The sequence below is a fragment of the Dermacentor variabilis genome, chromosome 1 (assembly GCF_050947875.1).
Source record: "Dermacentor variabilis isolate Ectoservices chromosome 1, ASM5094787v1, whole genome shotgun sequence".
Taxonomy (NCBI): Eukaryota; Metazoa; Arthropoda; class Arachnida; order Ixodida; family Ixodidae; genus Dermacentor; species Dermacentor variabilis.
Genome location: NC_134568.1, coordinates 234,467,355 through 234,478,690, shown reverse-complemented (window position 1 = coordinate 234,478,690; position 11,336 = coordinate 234,467,355). Strand labels below are relative to the sequence as shown.

The following is an 11,336-nucleotide window of genomic DNA, read 5'->3' as shown; positions in this document are numbered from 1 at the left end:
ACGTTTGCTGAGCTATTTATAGTTTCCTCTGTGGCATAATAAATATTGATTGATTGATTTCTCTTTCAATATAACATCAAATTACAAAATTAAAATAGTAATAACACAGATTCACAGCTATAATATCATTAAATAATTATTCAAGATTTAACTTACAAATTTTTTACGTATACCCTTCATTTTCCGTATTTTTATTATCAAGTTCATGTTAATATTCGTATCTCCGAAAGGCTGACTTACTTACTGTACACTATTTAATTTCATTTAATTTCGATTTCTTTCTCATCCTCGATTATTGATTTAATTCCTTTTTTTTAATCATTTTACCACCCGGTTCGTGTCCTATCCCCCACAGTGGGTTTGTGCCATTGAATAAGGCACCGTCATCATCATCAACATCTACGATCTAAGCGTTTTAATCGCGCAGCCGGCGTCTAGCAGCGGTCGACGAGCGTCGCCTTCGCATTCAGACCTCCTCCTCCAGTGTCTTTGTCCTGCGACAGTACCCCATGGTTTCTCTGTGCCTGGTCACAATTGCCGTCACTCTCTCTTACTGTGTGGTTCAGTGGCTTTCCATACCACGGGTCGACGATGGCCTGGCAACGGAAGTGGTCCTCGGAGTAAAACACGACGACGGTACAGAGCTGCCGCCCATCTTCGGACACCGGGGCGGCGGCCTCGACGCGCCCGAAAACACCTTGGCCGCGTTCCGTGAGGCCAAGAACAACCACGCTTCCGGAATCAAGTTCGAGTTGTCCTTCACGTGGGACAACGTCGCCGTCATCTTCCACGACCGGACCCTCGAGCGGACCACCGACGGCAGGGGCCCGGTGGCGGACGTTCGATTCGACGAGCTCCGCCAACTGGACGCCGCGTGCAAACACCCGTTCGCGCAGCGCTTCAAGGGCGAGCGCGTACCCACGCTCGAAGAAGGCGTCGACGAGTGCCTCCGTCTCGGCATGCGGCTCATCATAGAGGTCAAGGAACACGACTGTCGCGCCGTCGAAGTGCTCGACCAGCTGTTCCGCGAGAGACCGGTGCTGTACGGCCGGGCGCTGGTCGCCTCCTCCTACCCTAACTTCGTGTACGCACTGAGGCTCAAGAATCCGGACATCGTGACGGCGCTGACTTGGAGGCCCGGCATTCTGGCCTACGAGGACACGGAGAACACGCTGCCTCGCTTCGAGTCACGCGCCGTTCACCTGATTGCCACGGCCGCCGACTGGCTCCTCGAGAAGGCCCTGCACGTCGGCCTGCTGACTCACGTGACCGGCGTGTCCGCCGTCCTGATTAGCGCGAACGTACTGAGTGTCAACTACGTGCAGGCCTGGCGCAACCGGGGTGTACACGTGATCGCCTGGACTCCCAACCATCCGGCCGAGAAGCAATTTCTTCGTAGTTCGCTCCGGGTCCCCATAATCACCGATACCGTGAGCCGAGACTAAATACCAAGCTCGCTGGCCATGCTTTTGTGCCTGAACCGCAGGCACAAAGGCGCCCTTTTCGAAAAGTGCTAGGCTTCGGCACGCGCAGATGTACAGCTTTGTGTCGTTCATAGGGCTTCGTTCGCAACCGCAAGAATGCTGCGCCTGTACCATGAATGATAAACAAAATTGAATCTTGTGCAAAATATAAATCACTCTTTTTAAACACTTAACCTTTGTATGTAGCATTCTCGGATTGCAATGTTCTTATCGTGTTTTCTTGCGTACACTGGTAAAAGGCAGAAAAATACAGTCTTTTTAGCCACAAAGCACCGTCTTTTACCCCGCTAAACTTCTAGAGGCAAGGCCAAAGCTCGCACAAGCGAGAGTGATTGTGAGAAAAAGTTCCACATTTTCATATGCGTTAGCTTAAGTTGGGGAAAATAGAACAAGCACCTTATTTACAACAGCAATATAACACAAAACACACCATTGATTGTTACATTTTAAAAATGCGAAACCGTCGCACGTGGAAGCTAGGCCGATTTAGTATCTGCTTCAAGAAACCAAAAGCGCTGTCAAACGCTTCCGGTCTAGTCTGCGCAGTAACACACGGACCGAAGCTCCGCGCCGTAGTTCCCACTTCAGTTCTGTAAACAAGTTCTTCTTAGCTCACTTCACACGCGTTTGGCGTATCTAGAATGTGGATATCATTTAACTACTTAAAAAAAATTCAGTGCCCTTCCACTCTGTGAAGGATGACCAGCGAAGCCGTGCAGGGCCCCTTAATGGCGAACTGCACCTCCGCCGCGGGCCTGCCCGACATTTCACTATCTTCGGGATCGGCCCACGCGTGGGGAGTGCTTAACGCCTGCTTCACCTCCGCCGCGGGTTGGCCCGGCATTGCACTATCCATGGGATCGGCTCACGTATGGGGAGTGTTTAACGAAAGCTTCACTTCCGGCGCGGGTCGGCCAACGCATAGGTAGTACTTAACGCATGCGTTACCTCCACCGCGGGTCGGCGGGGCATTGTATTCGGGATATTTTTCTACACGCGGACACGATAGTGTGGAAAGTAGCCCTTAACAGCTTCGCTGTAAAACGGTCCTTTCGCGCCTCCAAAGGTTCCTAGCAAGTCGCTATATATATATAGCACTTCACAGCGTGAAGTGCTACTTCACGCTGCAGAATGAGTTTGAGGGAATAACAGAGATATGATGTGAAGAGGAAGGAGGATGATATAATGAAGTTGATGACGATAGCTGCACCGCTTACTGTTTCTGAGAAACGCGTAAGTGCACACTTCACATCGTATGCATCTTCGCGGGTAGATGCGTTGGGGTTAGTGCTGTGTGGCCGAGATGATGGAGTGTTTTAGTTGAGCGTGTTTACGCCCCGCTCAGCAGCTGAGCGGAGCGGAAGCGCGAATGCGCCGTCCGCTTAGCCGTAAGCGGACTAGCGGAGCGAGGAATACGGTCCGCTTAGAAGCTGCCTGAGTGGAACGTGCTGCGCAGCGCTTTGGCTAGCGTTGGCGTCAGAAAGGATTGGATTGGATGCAGAAAGCAAGCTCGCTGGCTATCACGTGGCGTTCCCTAAGGCGGCGATTTATATCTGGATAAAATGGACCGGTAACGCATTACAAGCGCACGTCTAGATACTTTATGGGCAAATAACATATATATATATATATACGTTTTACTGTATAAAAGTGATCCAATGGGTGTTTTTATTTTCTTCTGAATTGGGCCAGCGGGCGCTACAACTCCGAAAGGTCCGCTTTGGCTTAGCAGGGCAGCTCGGAGCGGAGCTTACCGTAAAGACGCTCAACTAAAACACTATTTTCTATAGCTTGCATAGTTTTCGCAGCTGTTAGCGCCACTGGCATATTTAGGCCAGAGAGTAGCAGCTGCAGGACGTCGATTGAACGCCGCATCGTCAGATCGGGATGTCCCGGTTCACAGTCGTTGCTCGCGCTAGCATCACAAGGTCCGTGTCGGTAGCATCAAGTGTGACCATGCTTCAATCCCGAGATTGTGATGCTCGCTTGATGCAATTGATGGCCCGGAAAGATCAATCGATGCCGATTCGACCACCTCTTGCTGTACCTGCACGGCTGGAGTCAGGGAGCTCTCATTTGAACCTACAGCGTGTTCACGTCGACGACGCGATTACCTACTTTGATGCTGCACTGACGCTGCCACCTATTTGTGTGACATACTGGTCTTGCCCATTCGGTTCAGAATTCGCCTCCTTCAGTCCATCGCAGTTTGAGCACTTCGTTTTTGTCACAGCGTCAAAATGTAGGTCTCAACGAGACAAGGAGCGGTAATTAGCCACACAGTAAGTAAAGTTATCAGTACTTGCGTAATCACTACCAATATAGAAAATTAAAGGGCCCCTGAAATGGTTCGGACAAATTTTGTAAACGCGTAGTGTACAGCTTAAGTAGAACATTCGCACCACAATTTAAGTGAAGTGTTACGTATTAATGGAGCTACAAGCGATTACAAGTTACCCTCCTCCCTAGCCATGCTTTTCCTCCTCAACTCGTTCGCCGAGCGATCGGGGCTAAGCTCCGCCTTCACTGGCTCTACGTCACGATGCGACGTCACATCGTCCACTTCCGGTTGTTTTGGAGCCGGCCCTCGACCGCGAGAAACCTCTCCGTTAGCCGCTTTATAGAGGCCGCTTGGCAGTCGACCCCAACGTTGGTCGACCCCAAGCGAAAGCTATAGAAGCAGCGTGCGTTGCAAGCATTCTGTCGTAGCGCCGAACGTGTCTGTTATTCCGGTAATCACACATTACCTGAATATTTCGACGAAACGGTGGAGGCATAAACAAGGTCGATTCAAATAGGTCGCGAAGCTTCGGGCGAAAAGCGGTTCAGTACAGATTGTCACCGACATCAGCATGGGGGGTTATGGGAGCAGCGATTGAAGCGCGACTATGTTTGGAGGGAACAAACATTGGGAAAGAAAAACGCGTTTTTAATTCAAACGAGACACAGTTCGATTCATTCAACGAAAATAAAATTCCTAGTCATTTTTATATATTCGTGGAGTTAAGAAAATACAAGTTTAATTTTGTTATTATTAATAAATGCATTTCTTTTCAGCGCCCATCGCTACAGGGGGCGTTGACGCCACTATCACTCGCAATGCAATGCACGTCTTGAAATGGGCAGAAAGGCGCACTCGTAAAGTTCACCTGTTGAAATACGCCCACCTCACAGCTTGTGCTTTCTTGCTTATCGAAGTCTGTCTGAATTTGGTGACGCGGGTAGCTTCATCGCTTCTTAATCTGTTCAGTTAAAAGGAGTGGGTTACGACCGCCAGATAATTGTGTAGTTGTTTTCGTGAGACTGCGCTGGCCGACGGGCTTGGCATCCGACAATAGGATCAGCACTCTACACCTAACGCTTTCGTCGGCCTCCAAAGAAAGCATGTTCTGTGCAGGGATGCGATTTCGACAACCGTACGGCTGGCCTCTTCCTGCGTCGCTTTCCACGCTGAAAGCTCGAAACGCCCATCAAGTCGAATGACGGGGCATTTGAATATATAGCTCCAAAGGAAGGACAACAAAACAAATTTCGCGCCTTCGAAAACAATATGACGTCACTTCTGCTTTTAACGGACATGGCGTCACATTATTTTTTCTTCCGCCGGAAGTGTTCCCACCACATACAGATGGCGCTAAGCCCCATGAACCGCACCATTAGGCACCACTGGCCTCCTTGAAGCCCTTGGGTTCAGCGGGAGCAATGGTAAAGCAAACAGGTCCGCAATAGACATCAGTAAGAGGCGATTGGAGGATTGGTGGAAGAAAAGTAGGGAAACGACAAAAGACGGAGACGTACAAAAGCACAGTTCGCAATAGGGTATCAGAAAATTTGGACGTGGTAGTTCATAGTGTCTTTTTTTTTTGTTTCTCATTGATTAACCTAGGTAGGATATTAGGCAGCATAGTAGCAAGAGCTTGGTGGCGCAAGCCACCGCCCCGTTCCAAAGGGGACGCTCATAACATCCATCCATCCATCCGCCGATGGACCACCATGTTTTGAACGTATGGGCTCCTATGGAAGCTTCGCTACCAGGTATATTTACCTTGGCATAAACTCAAGCTGGTGAAGTAACGTTAGCGTAGACGTACGTGAGCTGCCTGATACGGGTGCCTGCCTCCACGGTCCAGCCACCCTTTGGCGCAGAGCTTAACCGTCCAAAGAAAGAGCTAATATTGCTCTAACCAAGTGTAAAATATTTTAAACATTTACATAAACAACGTGTTAACGATTACACTCCTGCGAAAAAATTTACGCCAGCAGCAAAGAAGAATATATTTTGTTACTGCTACTGTGTGTGGTTGATCTATATGCCACCAGGTGGCTGCACCGTGCAGACCATTCACATTTGCGCTTCTGTTCATGGCCAGGCCCTGTCCCCTTGCGCTTGCGTTTACCCTACCGGACTCGCGAAACGCTATTGCGTTAGTAATCTTTCGGTGTAAAGTGACGGCCGCTATCGCACAAATCCTGGCGCCGATCGGATAGTGGCAGTCCGATGCGCTGCAGCCAGTCAGCTCGTGTACTGGCTTGCAGAGGGACACGATGTCGCAGCTTGACATATTGCCAGTCGCTACGTCTGCAGTCCACAACGCAACAAAGTCGAATCAAAGTGCTCGCGAAAAGACAAACTGATACTGACGGCGGAGCTCTCGTCAAAGACGGAGCACATTGTAACACAAGCAGACGACACTTGCTGTGAGCCGGAAGTGCTTAAGTGTACTGAAAAATTGTGCTTGTGCATTCTCTCTACGTTATTTTCCTTTTATAAAAACAAATTAACTAACATTCCAACTATTACGAACATCATTTGTTTAGCATAGAGTTTGAAAAATTATCGATCACGCGCCCTGGTCAGCCAATCGGATAGCTCGCCCCATTGACGTCATATGGGTGATTTCGGTCATATGGGTAGGGGCGGTTTAAAATTACGCCGAGCAGTGTGCCGAGATCGGCAGCGATGTGCATTTTTAAAACCTTATAATAAATTACACGCTTTACGCAGAGCACTTAGATGTGTCAATTAATGATCAGAATGACCTACTCTAACGACTCAGTGCGTTTGTAGAAAATCGTCAAAATCGTTTCAAAATCCCTTTAACATTGCACTACACCCTGTAGAGGGTGCACCGCCGTAACAAAACATACATTGAGGCAAAGCCGCCACACGGTCCACTCTCGGGAAATTAAGCGAGTTTGTTTAGACTAAGCAGGGCTTGCGCAAGGCAATGGCGTCTGGAAGGCGGCTTCGACGGTGCCCACAATAAGAGAGAATTAGTTGCAGAGTAGACAAAATTAATAGTACAGGCGTAATTAGCGCCCCTGTAGTAGAAATTTAACCACATTGCACCAGAGACCGCACTATCTCCGGGATCGCCCTCTTGGTGAGAAAACGAAATGGCCACCCAGGAGTCGACACTAATAAAGAAGACAAGGTCGACGTAATTGCGCATGACGTACAATATGAAGATACGAAATTAGTGAATAATTAATGAACATGAAGAGGAGACAGAATAGAGATATATAATCAGCATTTATACATCGGATCATTTGGACCACCATGTACGTCGACATTGTGTTTAGCATCGACGCTTGGGTGACCATTTCTGTTTAACTGAATTAGCATTATTTGCCTACTTCAGACGTTTCAGTACTTATCTATTTATTTATCCATCCCCATCCATCCCCATCCATTTATCCATCCATCCTCTTGCGCCAACACAGCAGCCTGAGCTGCCTTCCAGCTAGGGCGACTGGCAGGGTGTCTAGCAAACTCCTTTCTTCAATTCCATGACTTTTCCAGGTTTTCTATGAGTTTAGCAGCATTCCAGGATTTTAAAAACAAATAAGAAAACAGCAATTAACCGTCTTTTTTTTTAAGGAAGATTTTCTCACAGCGTTAAAAAATTGGGCAATCTAGAAAAAAAACAAAAATCGGGGAAATTGCTCAGCTCACACGAGCAGCAGGAGAAATCTGAGTACAGTAGGCTTGCGTTAATTTGAATGCGGGTAATTAGTTTTTCTTTTGTTTTGTTTAGTTCTCGCACACACATTTCTACAGGCCCAACTTTTGTTATTTCGATCCTGAAGTTGGCCTTCACCGGATAATTTGAACTTGGCTGACCATTACGCACGTGCCAGACCTCAATGGTAACCTAAGTGGTGACTCCAATAATGTCAGCGTCCGTCATTAAGTCAAGTGTTTGACGAAGTGAATTCATCAAACAGGTACATGAACCAACAAGTTGAAAGGTCGTATTTTCCTCCTCTGTACCTGTGCCAGATCCAAAGACGCCAGAAGACGAGATTCTTGTTTCTAAATTCTGGAACTTCTGTGGGCAAATTGGTTGTTATGCGGCTAGATTACCGCTGGCAACGCCATATGAAGAGATGGCGTCCAGCGATATCAAGTGAAACCTTGAAGGGCATCCGAAATTTTGACCGCCGTAATGGTCGAGCTCTACGGGGAGTGTAATCGTGCCGTGATGAAATACGAATTGTACAACAACTATAAACAAATATCACTCATCAAGCAAAAATATGATTGAAATTGCGCTAAAGGCCTTCTTTGACCGTAGCTCTAACAGTTGACCCGCTGGTCACTCACAGATTGAATATTCCTTATTTTTTCATAACAGTACAACAGGGCTATTTAAAGCCTAATGCACCAGCCATAAAATCAACCCCCTCCAATTTATATTTTAAAAGTTCTGGCTAACTACTACACTTAATAAGCAGTGCATTATCAAAATATTTCTGCCAGAATATATATATATATTGACTTTGGGACCTTTGTCTGCATACTATCTGTTACTTATTCATTGTTATTGAATAGAAAATGAGCTGAAACTGAGAGTAGTAAGAAGCACACTGATCCAAACAACCTTCTTGATTGATGTCAGCTATCAGCCAATAGCAGCCGTTGTGAATGTTGCGAAATGGTTGGCAAGAAGGCGTCGTTTGTAAGTGAGTGTTTGAGAAAAAGATGACAGTGCTCTGCTTGTGAGCTCCACGTACTGTGCATTATTGCAAAATTTGGCTAAGATGTTCACAGCAGATGATTTCACCAAGCCTAAGGACAACATGGCCACAATTAGTATATGACCAGGGTAGTTGGAGAAGTATGGGAGAGGCCTTTGCCCTGCAGTGGGCGTAACCAGGCTGATGATGATGATGAAGAGGTGGTTAAGGAAACATTTAAAGAGACTCTGAAAAGAATTTGACAATCATGTAAAAAAAGTACTGAGTTCGTAGGGTAGGTCTTCCTGATCATTTCAAGGCATATCTAATTGCTATGCATAAAGCATGTAATTGATTATAGAGCTTTAAAATGTGCACAGATACATATCAGCAATGGCGCTCCCCTGAGTTTTCAGCCGCCCCTTCCCAGGCTATGTAGCTTGGGTGAGCAGCATCACTCGGGCGAGCGATTCGATTGGCAGCCCAAACAAGGTCATCGGCAATGCCAGAACCATGTCGTTTCATTGGGCTTATTTTTAATACCATACATATGCATAGTTATTTGTGTAACCTTAAAAATAAATATACACAAATGCAATAAATGTGGAAGTTTTTTTCAAACCAGGGGCCCACTTCTGCCTGAGAAAGCCGATCGTCTGCTACCGCTGTGGCAGCTGTAGCGATGGCAGCTGATGGGAGCAGAGGGGATTTCCAATGAAAATAAGTGTAGCAATGTCCCTTTTGGCGGCAGAAACACGAATGCTACCAGCGTTGTGCTAGTCTCATATTGCACTGCCGGTGTGTGCCAGAAGTAAACTGCAGCGACTGCATGCTGTAGAAGACGCAAGCACCACACAGTGACGTCAACACCAACCTCCCTGGTCAACTCAGCGTTCACCCTGGGTTTTGAAAACAAAGCCGCTTTTAGCTGTAACCGTAGGTTCTGCATTTGTCAGAGAGCCAATTCTTGTGTATAAGTTGCCTTTAATGGTAGCAGAACAATCTCCTAACAAGCTGAGATCCTGAAAGAAAAGTGCTGCGAAGGCATCTGAACGTGATTCACAACATGACATAACATCCATCAGAGAGCCACCATCTGGAGGTAGACATTAGTGTAGTGGTACTGTCTCTGTCTTTTACTCGGACAGTGTGGGTTCGATCACGGCTATGTTGATCTATTGTCTTTTTGTGCCTCCCTTTTTTCTGTTTAATTCTACAGAAAAGGAAACATTATGACTAACCCATTTCATCCCCATTCACAAGTGAGCAGCAGCTGTAGCCTAACTATGGCAGTGCTTGTTTTTACCGCTGACGGATACAAGCAAATCTTGCAAGCGTAACATAGAGAATTGTAGAAGTATGTGTTGGGTATTTACATGTTATCAGGCTATTATCAAACCAAAAGAATACCAGAAACTGCGACAAGCGCCCACAGTGGCATCCATCGCTTTTCAATTCATGTAGTGCAAGCCAGCGAACATGGCACTTTGTGCTACCGTGTCTCCATTCGCCATGGGAAGTTTGTCTTTAAAGTATGCTGCGTGTAGTTTGGGCTTAATAAGAAAAACTGCCTATGAAAGATATGTGGGAACAAACTTTGTTCAAATAAACCAGAAGTAGACCACAGTTGTGCCACCACAGGAAGGAGGCAGGACATGGTGATGGCCGGGTGTAAAGGTTGTGGGGAACACAGAGGATTGAGATGACGGAACTAATTTATAACCACTCGTACCTGTTTTATTATAGCGCACCGACACGAACTTCTTGGGAGAAAGCTTTCCTTGAGAAATACTCTCTGTGTCTAGGCAAATGTCAAAAGCCATTTCAGGGACTCTATAAAGCAAACAGAAGTTCTTTACTATACTACAATGTCAGCTGTCACATTTCAAACAAAAGTGCAAGGGTTCTTTTCCTACCTTTTATTTTGAATGTTCACAGTGTTGCAATAGTTGTAATCTTGTTACAAGTTTTTCTACAAAAACACAGTCAAGCACAATATGGTCGTCTTGGACCATGGATGCATTCATAAGAAGCATCTGCTGCCTGTACTCTTATCAGCTGCAGGAACTCACGTGACGATGGTGATTTGAGCTTTAACATAACTTCACACGACAAAGTCGAGCAAGTTGGTTATGATTCATGATTTTAAATGTAGATGCATAGTACAGAGACACAAGGGAGACATCAAAAACAACACAAATGCTCATTATCAAGTGAAATGTTGTAATGTAGCAGCAAATGAAAAATTAGAGTTCTATCCATTCATGCTACATTGAAGGAAACACCCACCTGGCATTTATGGATACAAGAATGTATTCCATCTCGAGTAAACATGGATATCTCAAGTGGAAGACAAAGATGTTCATAACCTATCCCTAACTACTTCATTACGTGCTCATGTTTTATGCAGCTGCTTTTAACATTGAATATGTGCAAAAATCCTGAGACAATGGGTCACATACTTTTTGCTTGTCTTCATTATGACTGTGAACAGCAGGCATGGACCTCTTGATCAGCACCATATGACAACAGGCAGTTGAGTGAAGTCCTAGTGAAAACACTTTGTCCATAGGACATCCAAATTATGTGCCAATGTCCGTGCACTATTTCAGAGACAAATATGACATTCACCGAACGTCTATTTTTTAATATTCCACCACGGACGTCACAAGGGTACTACTGCACATGAGCTTTTTTTCAGCTTACACATGAATAGCTGTCCTCCAAAAAGCTTTGTCTGAGTTTCTTCGTAAGAGAATTACATTTCCTCGTAAATTCTAATTGAAATCCGAAGTCATCATGTCTGCGGCTCACATGTACGTAATACCTTGCCGACTGTCTGCCGCAACTTACTTTAAAAACTTCAGTTCAATAAGCCACGTGCTTGGCAGA

The 11,336-nt window shown here is 46.1% G+C and overlaps 1 pseudogene; it reads left to right on the top strand.

Annotated features, from left to right (window-relative positions):
• Positions 1–405: 405 nt before the first annotated feature.
• Positions 406–1,589, top strand: LOC142573099 (glycerophosphodiester phosphodiesterase 1 pseudogene; annotated as a pseudogene).
• Positions 1,590–11,336: the final 9,747 nt, after the last annotated feature.